General features: G+C 35.7%; 1 protein-coding gene and 1 non-coding gene across 4 annotated transcripts in view; one reads left to right on the top strand and one right to left on the bottom strand.

Moving 5' to 3' along the window:
• The window catches only part of PCDH15 (protocadherin related 15), a 2,110,989-nt gene that overhangs the window by 2,000,681 nt on the left and 93,929 nt on the right, over nt 1-16,379 (top strand). The window lies entirely within an intron of this gene.
• Nucleotides 13,931-14,032, bottom strand: LOC141523158 (U6 spliceosomal RNA). The gene has a single exon (XR_012478360.1). It is a non-coding gene; the product is annotated as a U6 spliceosomal RNA (small nuclear RNA).

Here is a 16,379-nt window from a genome sequence, read left to right as displayed (position 1 = left end):
TCTCTCAGATGATTAAATGTGTAACAATCCAGGGGGTTATTATCTTTTAGGATAAGTATGCATTATCCTGTAGGAGGTTTAATATATTGCACAATAGAGATGGCTATGAGTATTGGCCTGTATTATGTTTCAGGGACCATATCCCCTTTCATATCCCCAAATTATCCTTTGACAGGAATAATGATACTAGAGATTCTTCACAATTGCTGAATACTTTCTAAACTGAGTAAAACTCTACAAATTGGTAAGCCAGATAATTCAGGGAAACAAAACTCAATTTTGTCTGAATTATCTAGTTCATTACTCAAGTCATCACTTAATTCTGTTTTGTAGACTTGACAGAGGAGTTCTATAATTCCAGGAGGATACAAAGAGAATAAAAGAAATTCTCCATAAATTTCATTCATCACATTCTTTGCTTTTAAATTAACTTTTATTTCAATTTTAAAATCATTACCATCTATTACTTGATGAGGATTGTTTTTCTTTGCAATCTACAACACAGATATCATCTTTGGTAGAAAGAATTTGAAGAATCAGCCGAGGTTCAAACCAGCCCCATGGTATCTGAGAGATATTATGTCTTCCCTGTGCTTTGTCTTCTGTCATCCCATCTATATATATTCTCTCACTTCACACCTTCATTCTACTTTATAAGTTTAATTAACATCTCAATGCAGGCGATTCCCAGATCCATGCATCCAAATCTAGTCTTTCTCCTGATCTCTGGTTCCATGTGTTCAACTACCTGTTGGACATTTTTTAAGAATCTTGAACTCCAATGAAAACTATTTTTTTATCTTTTCCCCTTTTCTCTCTCAGGGTCACTATCATCTTCTCTGTAACCCAAGAGAAAAACTTTGGTGTCATCCTCAATTTCTACTCTTAATCAGCCACGCAAAAAATCAATTAGCAAATCTTGTCTTTTCTAACTTGGTAGCACTGCACCTGCCTCCCTTTCTCTGTTCATATTATTCTAGTTTCTTCCTTCATCTCCCTTTTACCTGGACTATAACACAAAGACCTCTTTCTAACTCCAGTTTCTCCCTATTCCAATGCATCTCCTCCTCCATGTTGGCTCCCTCTTGTTTCTAGGATCAACTAGAAAGTATTCTAACATTGCAGGATCTTTACAACTGAGACCCAATCTATTTTCCCAACTTCATTACAAATTATTATCTTCACATTCTCAGTGTTACGCCTATACTCGTCTTCTTCCTTTTCGTTAAACCAGAAAAGCATCTCACTTGCCCATGCCTTTGTCCTAGCTACCACTACTGCCTCTTAGAATCTCTAGTTTTCAAGACTCAGCTCAGTCAGCATCTATATAAAATCATTACTGATTCCTGATTACTCCAAATGATAACACCTGCCCCTATAAAATGAGACGTCTATGCTGCTTATGTTTTGTACATGTCTAGACAAACTGGAAGCTTCTGAAAGCAGGGGCAGTTATCGACTGTGTTTAGCAACATGCTTAACACATTTTAAGCATCTAATAGAGGATTGATTTATTGATTAAATTAAATTGATTTCAGTAAACATTGATTAACTGCTTTATATATGCAACATACAAAATATTGAAAAGCTAAATAAATGTCATCATTCAGGTAGAAATAGAAGTTCAAGGGATGGCCAAATAGGAAACAACAGGAAGATAACATGAGCACAGAGGACAAAACTAAAGCCAAATTGAGTGTCATCTAAATATTAAAGACCAAGTAAGGGGAAGAATTTAAGTAAGTGAACTGATAAAAGTTTTTTAAAGTTTAAAAATAACCAATTATCAGGATAGGAAATGGCTTTGGCTAACATATAGTTTGATTTTTAGCCCAAAAGAACCCTACCTACTACTATATACCCATCCAATGGTCATCCAGGAGAATGAAATCAATTACCTACTGAGGTCATCTATTCCACTTGGGATAATGCTAGTATTTGAAATTTTTAAAATTTTTTTAAACTTATATGATTCTTCCTGTCTTATCCTTTGGGGATTTAAGGTAAATCCTCTTGTCTAGGCAGGTAGAACACTGTTGGCAATAGCGGCCATTCTTCTTACTCTTGCATCCCTTTCCTCCAAGAAGGAATATATTTGTATTTATCTCACTTGTGGTCTCATCTTAACCTTTTGTGAACTAATTTAATTCTAGCCATGACATTTATTTTTCTCAAGCCCAGTGGCCCAATATCTGATTTTCATGCATTTTTCCTAATTCTTCCTTCTTGGGCTAAATAGCACTCCCCTTTTTTTGTCCCCAATGACAGTCTTTTAAATGCATTCCTTTGAAGCTAGCCAACATAGCCACTCTGTCTAACCTGCAGGCTAATATCCTTATTTTCTTGTTCTTAACAACAGTCTCATCTAACTCCCGTGACTGTTGTGAGCATTTATATGGTTTAAGATCTTTGCATATCTTCGATTCTATAAATGCTAGTTAGTATTTTATTGTTGTTACTGCTATTGAAAATCCGTAACCTTCACCATCTGCATTGCTCTTCCCCTGATCTCTGAATTACCTGGAAGAGAAAATAAAGATCAGATGTCCTCTAAAACAGAATAATGTCTCTGGAACCTTCTTCTTGGAGTTTTCTGTCTCTACATATTGTGAACATTTTTGGATCACCTTGTTACTCGCTTAACTCATACTGAGCTTGCCATCCATAGGATCATAGGTCTGGAGCTGGAAGAAATTTCAGATACCAACTGGCCCAGTCTGTTAATTTTATACATGAGAAAACTGAGACCCAGGGAAATGAAGTAATTTGTCCAAGGCCTTACAGGTCATTTCAAGGGTGATATTACCCAGGATTCCAGAGACAGTGTTCTTTCCACTGCACATTCGAAATTTTAAAGCTTTAAAAAACACACAGAACAGAGGGATCAAGGACGAGAACAATTGATTTTGAACCTTATATAGAAGAAGGCTTTCTAGACCTCCATGCCATGACTAAAATTAATTCAGTTCACACAAGGTTAAGATGAGACCACAAGTGAGATAAATACAAATATATTCCTTCTTGGAGGAAAGGGATGCAAGAGTAAGAAGAATGGTCACTATTGCCAACAGTGTTCCATCTGCCTAGACAAAGCCATGCCCCATTTCCAACAGAATTTACCTTAAATCCCCAAAGGATAAGACAAGAAGAATCACATCAGTTTAAAAAAAAGCATTCTGCTGTGCACTTGTGACAGAGAGGCCTGAAATTTCCATCAAGGCTGAGTTAGCAGACTTCACCCAATTTATTGGGGACACAGTGGACCCCTGCCCATCACTGGATTGACTTTCCCAAGTGCTTGCCTAATGTCCATGGATGAGCTGACTTACTGACTGGACTTCATCAAGTATTTGGAATGAGAACCCTAATTTTAGGGTTTTTAGACAGGAAAAAAATCCTTCAGAAAATTGAAAACCATGAATTAATGGAAAGCTAGAGACTTCAAAATAAGGGAAGAATATCATATAAAGTTCAGTCTGAGTAATTTGGCTTTTCGTCCACAGTTCCTTAAGATTTATTGCACTGGGCGCAGCAGGATATTTAAAAAAAACCTACGGTTTTGCTGTGGGTAATCTGTGTGAACAAAAATCCTCCTATAATCTGACTATGGCACCATCAAAACAACATAAAATGATCTTTTAATGTGTCAGAATATTTAAAAAGCTATGCATAATGTCAATTCTACCATAAAAGGAAATTTCAAAAGAACAAATATTCGTCTCGTATGTAAGTGCCCTTCCTGAACAGGAATTTCTCAATAATTTGAAGATGCTGGTACAACTTTTCCTATTCCAGAACTTCTTACCCAACCACATGTGGTATAGACAGATTTACAATTTGAAAGGAAAAAAATAATAAATTAGCTTTTTATAAAAAAAAAAAAGAATGGTAGCTCCTGAGCATGGGGTGCCTTGGGTAACTTGACTGCTCAGTGATTGGACTTTCAAGGATCAAAGAGGTTCAATATCATTCAATTTGAATAAAAAACTATTTCCTGACTCCTCCATTTTAAATACATAGATATGTACATATATACATATATGTACATATATATATGGTTTTTCAAAGACAGAAGTAGGATAACAGTAGCGTGCATGTCTCTGAGGCTTTAAAATATTGAATGCACTTCCTTTGCGTGGATTAAACTTGTGTTTTATTCCATTTTCTAGATTAGGAAACTGAGGGACTAAAAGGGTATTGCAGGATTTGAATCAAAACTCTCCTCAGGACAAGGTCTATTAATTAAGACTTGAGAGGCCAGGTAGTGAAGTAAGAAGGAGATTGACTTTTTGTGAGTAAACTTGGGTTCAAATGCCAACATTCTACTTGTTGCCTTCAGACAGCTCACCTTAGCTCTCTGGGTATGGTTTTCTGATCTGTGAAATGAAAGGATTGGATTCCTTGATCTCTAAGGTCCCTAACAAGCTCTCGATCTATGAGCCTATGAGATGATGGTTGCCTCAAAGATGTTACAGAGTTCAGCGATTCTCCCCCTTACAACAGCATTGCTCAGAGATGGCAAAATGCAGATTCCACACAAAGCAAAGCCAAGACAAGCTAGGGATGAAAGCAGCCCAGCCATTTGAGCCTCTATCCTTGCTCTTAAACCTGGAGAATTAACCCTTCTTTCTGGAAATTGTCTGCAATCTTAGTATAAAATACTTGGCCAAATCTAGTTCCTGTTGGCAGTGGAGTGAAGAAATAAGAAGAAGAAGAAACCAAATCAGAAAGATTTCCTGCCTCAATGTGTATTGGACTGAAATTGGCCATGGAGATGCCGCATCATTTATCTTCCCACTAGAGCTATATCACAGAGGAGTAGTCAGTTACCAACTCTTCATATCTCTTTAATGGGATAGTCAATTTTCTTAGGTCTTAGCATTGATTAGATCAATGAAAACCTTTAAAGGCCAGATTAGTGTACTTTAAGTTACATTGCCTATTCGATACTAAGCTGAGAATATGAAGGATAGGAGGTATCATTTTTGTCAGCATTTGATCAGAGACCTGATTCTTCTCTTTCTAAAGTTGATAGCAATAAACAGGCTTCATGCAAATACTCTGGCTCCCTTTGATTTGTCAGAGAACATAGAAAGGACACACTCTCTGTTGAGAGGAGATTAGTACCCCCAGAAATAGGGACCATAATGTTCTATTTTGAGAGAACATGGGAACCTAGAAGTACACTAGTCTTTCTCTAATATTACAAATAAGGCACTTGAAGACCAGGAAGCAAGAGGGGACATACTAGAAGACACATGTAATATGAGTCAGACCTTGCATTTGAATTCAAGTCCTGATGAGAAAGAGGAATACAGTGACTAGAGAGCATTGAACTTAGAAACAAATCTGAGTTCAAATACTATCTCAGACACTAGCTGTTGAGACTCTAGGTTACTTATGGCTAATCTCTGAGTTTTAGTTTCCTTTTCTCTGAAATAAGTCTTTGACTTGATAGTTTCTGAAGTCTCCTTTTGGCTCTAAGGATATTATCCTCTGATTCTATGATACTAAGTTCAATAATCCTCCTGCTTCACCACTTTTCAGTGGTATTCATCAAGATCTTAAGTCTTCAACTGTTTATTTCTCCTGATAACAAAGTAGGAATGGGGACAGACCAAGGTTTAAAGAATTTAGATCTGAAAAAATATTTTAAGCAATAATTAATATAGGCAACTCACTGGTTACTTTACAAAGAAAAATATCACAAATTATCCCTAGCAAGGAATCTACATTCCACTGTTGGGTTATAATGTGGACCTAATTTGAAGAGGAAGAGCATAGTAAAATTTAATGGGAATTGTGGAAAATTAGCACGTGGTCCTTTGACCTAGTCTGGGGGTGAGCTGAGCCTCTCTCAAAGCATTTCCAAGTTCCTTTGTCTTGGCAGAGGATCTCCTCATCCTTCCCTCTACTAAGAGATCATCCAACTCCAATGTGAACTTTCCTTCAGAGAAGAGACCTTCTACTCTAAACAACCAAATAATATATAATAAGATCTAGTCATGGTAGGCACTGTGCTAGTAGGGTACACAAAAAATGAAAGATTCTATTATTCTTGTACCCCTTATTAAATCCTATCTCTCCATTATGTTCCCATTCTCTATTGGAGCTTAACCATTCAATAATCCTCCAAATAGTCTAAATTTCAGTTTATTTTTTCCAATGGACATTTTTCCTATTACCTAAAATTATTTTACAGCCCCCTCCACCTTAAAAGTTTGATCCTAAAGTTATCATTCTACAACTTTTCTTCCTTTCATAGTCACAGTCCTAAACAATTAAACAAAAGGGAAAACCTACATCAATTATTTCTACTTCATGTTTACTCCTTATTTCTCAAATCCCTGGAGATCAGCTTCCAATATCACGTCTCAACTGAAAAGGGTTTCTCAAAAGTTAGGACAAAAAATAATCACCAGATTGAATGATTTTCTCTTAGTTATCATATTTTCTCACCATTTTCAGATTCTGATTCTATCAACATTTCCATTCTTCTTAGATATTATCTACTACCTGAGGTTTCATTACATTGAACTCTCTTGATTATTTAATTACCTTAATGAATAGTCCTGGATCTTTTTTCTTTTTTCTCTCCTATTCTTTTTCTAAAGAAATATTTTATTTATTTTGAGTTTTACAATTTTTCCAATAGTCTTGCTTCCCTCCCCCTACCCTCCAAAAAAGGCAGTCTGTTTGTCTTTACATTGTTTCCATGGTATACAGTGATCTCAGTTGAATGTGATGAGAGAGAAATCATATCCTTAAGGAAGAAAAATAAAGTATAAGAATTAGCAAAATTACATAATAAGATAACTGTTTTTCCCCTAAATTGAGGAAATAGTCTTTGGTTTTTCTTCAACTTCCACAATTCTTTCTCTGGATAAAAATGGTATTCCCCATCACAGATAGCCCCAAATTTTTCCCTGATTATTGCACTGATGGAATGATCAAGTCGATCAAGGTTGATCATCACCCTCATGTTGCTGTTAGAGTATACAGTGCTTTCCTGGTTCTGCTCATCTCACTCAGCATCAATTCATGCAAATCCTTCCATGCTTCCCAGAATTCCCATCCCTCCTGGTTTCTAATAGAACAATAGTGTTCCATGACATACATATACCACAGTTTGCTAAGCCATTCCCCAATTGAACGGCATTCACTTAATTTCCAATTTTTTGCCACCACAAATAGGGCTATAGTTTTGTACAAGTGATGTTTTTACCCTTTTTCATAATCTCTTCAGGGTATAGACCCAGTAGTGGTATTGTTGGATTAAAGGGTATGCACATTTTTCTTGCCCTTTGGGCATAATTCCAAATTGCTCCCCAGAGAGGTTGAATAAGTTCACAGCTCCAACAACAATGCATTAATGTCCCAGATTTCCCACATCCCATCCAACATTGATCATTGTTCTTGTAGGTCATATTGGCCAATTTGAGAGGTATGAGGTGGCACCTCAGAGATGTATTAATTTGCATTTCTCTAATAATTACTGTTTTAGAGCAATTTGTCACATGACTATGAATCTCTTTGGTTTCCTCATCTGTAAATTGCCTTTGCATATCCTTTGACCATTTGTCAATTGGGGAATGGCTTGTTTTTTTATGAAAATTTGATTCAGTTCTCTTATATTTTAGAAATGAGTACTTTGTTAGAAGAACTAGTTGTAAAAATTGTTTCCCAATTTACTACATTTCTTTTGACCTTGGTAACAGTGGTTTTGTCTGTGCAAAAGTTTTTTAATTTAATGTAATCAAAATCATATCGTTCATTTTTAGTGATGTTCTCCATCTCTTTCTTGTTCAATTTTTTTGTAACTGCCATATACTACATAAAAGAAGTATATTTCTTTCTATCCCCATTCAGTTTCCCACATAACTCTATCATATCTAGGTTTTCTAACAATCTATTTACCTCCTTATCTTCCTTTTTGTTTATTTTATGATTAGATTTATCTAAATCTAGATGGGAAGTTACAGTCTCCCACTAATAGAGTTTTGCTGTCTATGTCTTCCTGTAGCTCTTTCAACTTCTCCTCTAAGAATTTGGATACTATATGATTTGGTGCATACATATTCAGTATTGAAATCCCTTTATCGTGTATGATACCTTTTAGGAGGATATAATTTCCTTATCTCTTCTAATGCTATATATTTTTGCAGCTGCTTTGTCTGAGATAAGGATTGTTACCCCTGCTTTTTTAACTTCAGCTGAAGCAAAATATATTTTGCACCAACCTATTACCTTTACTCTATATGTTTCTCTCTGCTTCAAATGAGTTTCTTGTAAGCAGCATGTTGTAGGATTCTGGCTTTTAATGCACTCTGCTATTTTGGTTACTTTTTAAGGGACAGTTCATCCCATTCACATTCAAAGTTATAATTACTAACTCTTTATTTCCCTCCATGCTATCTTCTCTCTGTATTTTTCCCCTTTTTCCCTTTATCCACATTCCCCAGTGTTTTTTTTTCTGAATACCACCACCTTCACTGTGTTTGCCCTAATATATCAACCCCACCTTCTTTTCCCTTTCCCTTTTCCCCTTCTTCCTTCCCTTTCTTCTGTTCCCCTTTTTCTCCCCCTCCCTGTCCCCCTTAACTTAATTGAGTGTATGTAAGTTAACTTTAAGCCAAGTCTGATGAGATGAAGATTCAGGTAGTTCTCACCTCCTCCCTTCTTCCCCTCTATTACAATGGGTCTTTTGTACCTCTTTATGTAATGAGATTTACCCCATTCAGTCTCCTCCATCCTTAGGTCTCCTTACTGTCCCCCTTTTTAAAGAGGTCTTGTTTTTACATCATTCTATCTAATTCACAGAAACACCATGACTGTCTATCACTTCTGGATAATTATATTCTGTCTAATTGAGTTACAATTCTCAAGAGTTATGAGAATCTTTCTCTAAGGTGTGGATATAACCAGTTTCATCTTATTGGATAGAAGTTTTTTTTTTCCTTTACCCTCCCTTTTTTTTTACCTTTCCTTGTGTCCCTTGAGCCTCCTGTTTGATGTCCAAATTTACTGTTTAGCTCTGCTGTATAGTGGATTCTTGCTGCATTCCAATATCACTTGCTTCTTGCAGTATCTCATTCCAAGCCCTTCAGTCCCTTAATGCTGATGCAGCCAGGCAGGTCCTGCATAACCCTTACTGTGGCTCCTTGGCATTTAAATTGCTTCTTTCTGGCTGCTTGCAGGATTTTCTCTTTTTTTTCCTGATAGTTCTGGAATTTGGCCAAAACATTCCTTGGTGTTTTCATTTTAGGAACTCTTTCAGGAAAGGATTGAAGTATTTTTTTCCAATAGCTATTTTTCTCTCCAGTTCCATGATATCAGGGCAATTTTCCATCACTAAATCCCATAATATTAAGTCCAGGCTTTTTTTTCTCTTCAATGTTTTCAGGAAGATCAATAATTCTTAGGTTGTCCCTTGCCAATCTATTCTCAAAGTCAGTGGTTTTGCTGATGAGGTATTTCCCATTTCTTCTATTTTTTTTAAATATTTTGGTTTGTTTAACATAATTTTTTTGTCTCATGAAGTCATTATTTTCCACAGATACCATTTTTTTAAAGAAGAATTTTCGTCATTTACCTTTGGCAACTTCCTTTTCCAATTGGTCAATTCTATTTTTGAAGTACTTTACATTTGTTCAAGTGTAGTTTTGAGAGAATTATTTTCTTTTTGCATTTTTCCAACTGAGGATCTGAATTATTCTCATTTATCTAATTGTATTTTCCAAGGATTTGTTTTCTTGTTGCAAAATGTTAATTTTCACTTGCAAGGTGCTAATTATTTCTTGAGTTTCTTTTCTCAATTTTTCCAATTGATTTTTAAACTCCTTCCTGATTTCTTCAAGGAAGTCTTTCTGGGCTAGAGACCAATTCATAGTCTCCTCAGAAGTGTTAGATCTCTCTGGGTTAGAATCTGTTTCTTCTAAGTATTTGTCCATAGGCCTGCCTTTTTATTGGCCTTTCTTCATTTTCCTAGGATCTTCTATTGGGGGAGGTGCTGACTCTCAGAGTTTTGCATTTGAATACCCTAGAGGCTTTGTTCACTTGGCTTAGTTTTTCCAAGAGCTGCCTGGTAGCTAGCACTGGTTGCTTTCTATGGAGTGTTTGAGGTTCTCAGCAGCAGGGTCTGAGTTGACCTTGAACAATAGGCTGGGCCCTGGGGGAGGGATTTCTCCCTTTCAGCTGAGGGAGTTCTGTGGTCCACACCTGAACCTAAGGGGGTGGGGGGCCTCTATTGTTTGTTCTGGGAAGAATGTTCCCATAGATAGATTGAACTATTATAATGGATAGATCAAGGTAATATAATAAAAAATGACACTTCTACCAAAACTAAACTACCTGTTTAGTAACCTTCCAATCAAAATTTCAAAAAAATTACTTTAATGAGTTAGAAAAAGTATTAAGTAAATTCATATGGAGAAATAAAAAGTCAAACATTTCCAGGGATTCAATGAAAAAAATAAAGTACAAAAGAAGGTGGCTTAGCCCTACCTGATCTAAAATTATATTATATTATAAAGAATCAGTCATTGAAACTGTCTGGTACTGGCTAAGAAATAGAGAGGTGCATGAATGTGTATCCAGTCCTAGATACTCTCCTGAGTTTCTATCTCACATCACCAAATGGAAGTTCAATTCAATACTTATGTTAACCACTAGGTTCAACTTTCCTATAGACATTGAGGGTACCCACAGTCCTGATAGTCAGTATGACTTTTAACTCAGTACCATCCACAATTTAGACCTTGTATCCAATAAATCCAATTTATTCTACTTAGATAAGAAATGTTTCATCTGTTTGATTCACAGAATTACCATTATAGTTTTAGATGATTCTTTAAGCTAAGTAATCATATCATCCCTGGAATTGACCTCTTGAAATTCAACACCTTCCCATTCCAGTCCATTCTGAGTATCTACCCAAATAAGCTTCCAAAATCTCTTCTGCTTTAAGAACTTTTGCATTACTTTCTATTGCAGTTAGAACAAAATGAAACTTCCTGATTTCTGATCTAGAGAACATTTCCAATTTTATTCCAGTTTGTTTACTCTTTTCTTTTACAAGGCAGTGGGGTTAAGTGGCTTGCCCAAGGCCACACAACTAGGTAACTATTAAGTGTCTGAGGGCAGATTTGAACTCAGGTACTCCTGACTCCAGGGACAGTGCTCTATCTACTGAGCCACCTAGCCTCTCTCCACCAATCTGTTTACAATACCTTATATTCAACTTTAAACAATCAAGGCTTCTGACAAACCAATCAATTTATTACTCCCTAAGCTGATCATTCTTATCATTTAACTTCCCAACATTCAAGTATCTTTTCTTGTAAAGAAGAAGAAGAAGGAGAAGGAGAAAGGAGAAAGGAGAAGAGTTGAATATGATGGCACTCGGGTCCCTTTCAGCTCTAAATCTCAGTTCATAAGTCAATATAGCTTTTCCTTTTCACTTCCTTTCTTTAGAAACCCTAGCTTCCTGAAAGACTCAATTTATGAACAATCTCCAACATGGATATTTGCTGATTATTCAATGCAGCATTTTTCTTCTTCCAATATATTTCTCCAAGTTTATTAAGATATTTGATATACAAGCATAATGGAAATTACTTGAGATTAGAGAATATTTCATATTTTGTCTTCATATTGACATCATTTACCATAGCATCTGGCACATTGTAGTTTTAATAAATCATCACTAGATAAGCTTTGATTAGATTAGCTGCTAGATTCTAATGCTCTTAGGATAATTAGAATAATAGGTATAAATTAAAAAATATGAGAGATAAAATTATTTATACAATAGAACTTAGGAATAAACTTGGAGAAAGAAATCTAGTGTACATACGCACATATGTAAAGCATAAAGGAGAGAAGAGTTGAAGACTGATGATAGAACAATAGAGAGAGAATTTGGAGAAAGAAGAAAAAAAGAGAAAAGGATAGAGAAAGTTAAAGATAAGTGATAGAAATGGAGATAAAGCTAGAGAAATAAAGATTGAATGAGATAGACATACAATGATGGAAATGTGAACAAAATTTATTATCCTACTATAATCTAGAAAGTGAAGCAGAGACCAAAGAGAAAAGGATCATTAATAGAAACTTATGAAGTATAGGGCACTTCTCCTTTTTTTTATTATAAAGCAAGCTATCTTGAGAAGACTGAACAACCTTTTCCCCAAGTTAATGAATCAAAGTATGAAATAAAATCTCTTCTGTTGCCTACAGATACAATTAATGGTATCATACTTTATAATCAGCCTTAGAATCATGAAAATTAAAGATAACTAATGAAAATAAAGGACTACTAAGTAATAGTGTTTTTCGCCTTCATCTTCTTGGCATTGGATGTCATAAAAGATTCTGAAATTTTCATTCAATGAAGTAGAACCATTAGGATAATGAGATCTACCCACCTGAATGGCAGTCTATCCTAATGGTTAGGTCAAGCCTTTCCTCTGAAACATATTATCTCTGAAACAATGTAGAAGTCACTCATCCTTGCAGTGCCATGAGACACCTGAGATGTAAATGAAAGTCCAGTGCTCAATTAATATTCATGGCAGGAGTTTATAGCATTAAAAGCACAAAAGTTTCTAGTGAGCACTGTATCTTCTACTATGTCAAGGATTGAGTATTTTAACAATAAGGTTAGTACATTCATAATTTCACAAGAATAGATAACTCCTGGTTGAGGAAATGCTTTCTAGAATTGCAGATTGATATCCTTGCTGCATCTATACTCTAGACTCAAAGACTTAAAAGCGTTACCTAGAGCCCTCAAAGGCTGTGTCCAGTCAAGTAAAGAGTTTGTATCAGAGGAAAGATTGAAACCAAAATTTCCTGCCTCGGAGGTAAGCTCTCCAGCCCTAGAGTGTACTCCCTCTAGGTATAGCTAATTGTCTTAATTCAGTCCCTAATGAACCATGGAATTGTATGGGGTATACATTTTTGAAATTAACAATACAGTAGTACATTTTCATAAGGAGCCCTGTAAGAATGCAAATCAAGTTGGGCAATGCATTAAATTATATTCTCTATACATGCAATCTCAAAAGTAAGTCAACCTTCTAGAATGCTTGATTGTGCTCTGAAGAACTTTGGAAAATGGATGTTAATAATTTCACTTCATAGACTGAAGTTTTGAGAAATTATATAAGTACAACCTGTAAATATGGAAGGATTTGAACCCACATCTATTGACTTTTCATCTTATATACCTTCTGATCTGTCACTCTGTTTTTCTTTTGGGGACAAAAAAGAAGCTGGTAACCTAGACAGATGCACAAAAATTAAAAATGAATAAGTCCTTTAGTCTTTTTCTCTGATTAGGACTCAGGCTAATTAATTATTAGGTTCTACAAAGAGAGATATTGTAATTACAATAAAAAACATCTTTTAAAACTTTCTTATGACCTGAATTCATTCTTATTTAACTTAATGAATATGGCAATTTTTCTAATACTTCTGCAATAGCCTCAATTAACTTTTTAACTGCCTAAATTGGAGAAATATTAATGTGATACTTTTATGCAGACAAAACAATTCAGAACGTAATCAACCCTTTAGAAATCTGTCTTTGATATATTAAAATCTACCCCTGTGTAATTACTTTCCTACTACCTACAAGCATACCCATCAAGCCATCCTTTAAAAAAAGGCTCTTGATTCCTCCATCCCTGCTAACTATTAGTCTATATCCCTCTTTTCTTTGTGAAAGCTGTTTACAACCAATGTCTCTATTTCTTTCTTTTCTCATTCTCTTAACGCTTTGAAGTCTTGCTTTTGACCAACCTCATCATTCAACCAAAACTTCTCTCTCCCAAGTGACTAATGGCCTCTTAATCTAATAGCCTATTCTCAGTCCTCATCCTTCTCGATATTGCTGCTGCCTTTCACACTCTGCACTTCCATATTCTCTTCTCCTTAAGCGCTCTTCATGAATTTGCATGTCATCCTTGTGTAGGGTCCAGGCTAATCTCATCTGTATCATGCCAATTTTAGGATATGTGCTGCTGAGCTCTGAAGTTCTCTTTATACTTCCCTTCCCTGATTACCCTCCTGTCTGACCACTCATGATTCTCCTTTGCTTGATCTTCATCAAGAAGATGCCCGATATCTGTGTTTGTCCCTGTGTCTCTCTGGCCATTCTTCTCTTCTCCATCTAATACTGTTTTCAGCAGTTGCCAAGGTTTACATTATGATTTCTATGCAGATGACTTAGAGGATTTTGCCCAATTTTAACCTCTCAAGACTTTAAGTCTCCTATTTCCAATGTCCTCTAGGTACGTTAAACTCAGTCAATTCAAATGTGAACTCATAATCTACCCCTCAACAATCCTTTACCTCTTCCTAAGTGTCTTGTTACTGGTGAGGGTACCACCATCCAAATAATTGCCAAGGTTTACAAACTAGCTGTCATCCTGGACTACTCTCTCTCTCACTCCCCATACACAACTGTTGTCATAATCTATCTTGTCCACCTTCATAATATACCTCCTCTGATTCCTCCACCTCTGTGGTACAGACTCTCATAACTTCACACCAGGATTATTGAAATAGAGGTTCCCCTGGTTCATCTCTTCCCATTCTAATCTATCAGTCATTCAGAAATGAAATTTATCTTCTTGAAGTATATCTGTCCATTTCAACCCACCCACCTTTCAGTAAATCCCAGTGACTTCGTATTACCTCCTGGATCAAATAAAAAATCTTCCATTTGGTTTTTAAGGCCCTTTATAGACTTGCCTGTCTTTCTGGTCTTCAAACAACTTACTCCTCTCCAATTCTCTAAAATTCAGTGATCCTGAAGTCCTTGTTGATGAGAATTCTCTCAATTTCCAAATCTTTGCTCCTATAAATATTTTTCCTTCATATTGGTCCTTTCAAATGTCTTTGATCTCTTTGGGATATACTAGTAATGGTATTGCTGGGTCAAAATGCATGTGCAGTTTTATAGCCATTCAGACGTAGTTCCAAATTGTTCTCCATAATAGTTTGATCCGTTCACAGCTCCCCTAATGTTACATCAGTGCACCTATTTTTCCACATCCCCTTCAACATTTGTCATTTTCCTTTTCTATCATCTTAGCCAATCTATTGAATTTGCAGTTAGTGCCTCCGAGTCATTGAAATCTGAGTCTCTATTCAACAGTGGTTTACCAAACTTTTTCACGACTAGATATCTTTGACTTCTTCTGAAAATTGCCTATTCACATGAATTCATCATTTCTCAAGAGACAGATAACTAGAAAATTTGACTTTTAAGTCTGTTCTTCACCTCAACAATGAAAATGCTGTTTTTAAATCACCAGTTGTGAAGTTTAGTTTGCTCATGTTACCCCATCACACCCCACCTATGCACACATGTGCCATACACACACACACACACACACACACACACATACACTGAATTTTCTTGCATTTTAGGAGAACAAATGGCAGGAAATGCTATCCATATTGATTTAACAATGCAGACCAAAACAAACCAGAAAGCATTTAATTGTGAAGAAAATTAATTCTTGTATGCATTCATTTGCCTAGAAAGAGTAAACATGAATGCCCTCAGGAGGCAGCATAGCTCTGTGGCATTGATGTTGGATTTGGAGTCAAAGAGCATTGGTTTAAATCGAGACTTGAACAGTCACCTTTTAGGACCTCAGTACTAACATGGGTAAAATGAATGAATTAAATTAATGACTGAATATTCCTTGAAGCTCTAAATTTATTAGGATGCTCCTAAATCTCAGTGAGTCAACTGTAACTTTTTATTTTCAAAGTAAACTCATTTTCGATGTCTCCATGCTTCACAATAGTATGTGCTTCATAAGTTTTGAATTAATTTGATAAATCAAATTGCTCACATAATGAAAAAATATTAATTTATTTGATACTCAAATTAATAATGCCTTAGAGAGGCAACTAGGTAGAGTGGAAGGAACACTGAACCTGATTATCTGTGAGTCTCTCTTCATATGCCTTCTTGCTCTGTAACTCTAGAAATATCACTTAAACTCTCTAAACCTCAGTTTCCTTCTGGGAAAAGAGCAGAGTTTTGAGAATGGGTGCTAATGTGAGTGTAAGGTAGTTTGCGATGCAAATTGTGGTAGTTTAACACAATTATAGAAGCTTACAGTCTGTTAGGCTTTTCTTTTATAACAACCCTATAATTATAGAAAGTACAAGTAACAATATCCCCATTTTTCCGAGGAATAATTCAAGACTTAGGAAACCCATCCTTATATAAATAATGAGGGAAAGAAGCAGTACTTGAATTCAAGTCATTAGTCTCTTAATCTGGTGCTTTTGTGACTAGACAATCCTGGAATGTGTTTTAAATGGGAATAAGAATAGTAAATTATGGCTAGGCA

This window comes from Macrotis lagotis, chromosome 4 (genome assembly GCF_037893015.1).
Source record: "Macrotis lagotis isolate mMagLag1 chromosome 4, bilby.v1.9.chrom.fasta, whole genome shotgun sequence".
NCBI lineage: Eukaryota > Metazoa > Chordata > Mammalia > Peramelemorphia > Peramelidae > Macrotis > Macrotis lagotis.
The sequence above is the reverse complement of the archived record's forward strand: the minus strand, read 5'-3'. Positions and strand labels throughout refer to the sequence as shown.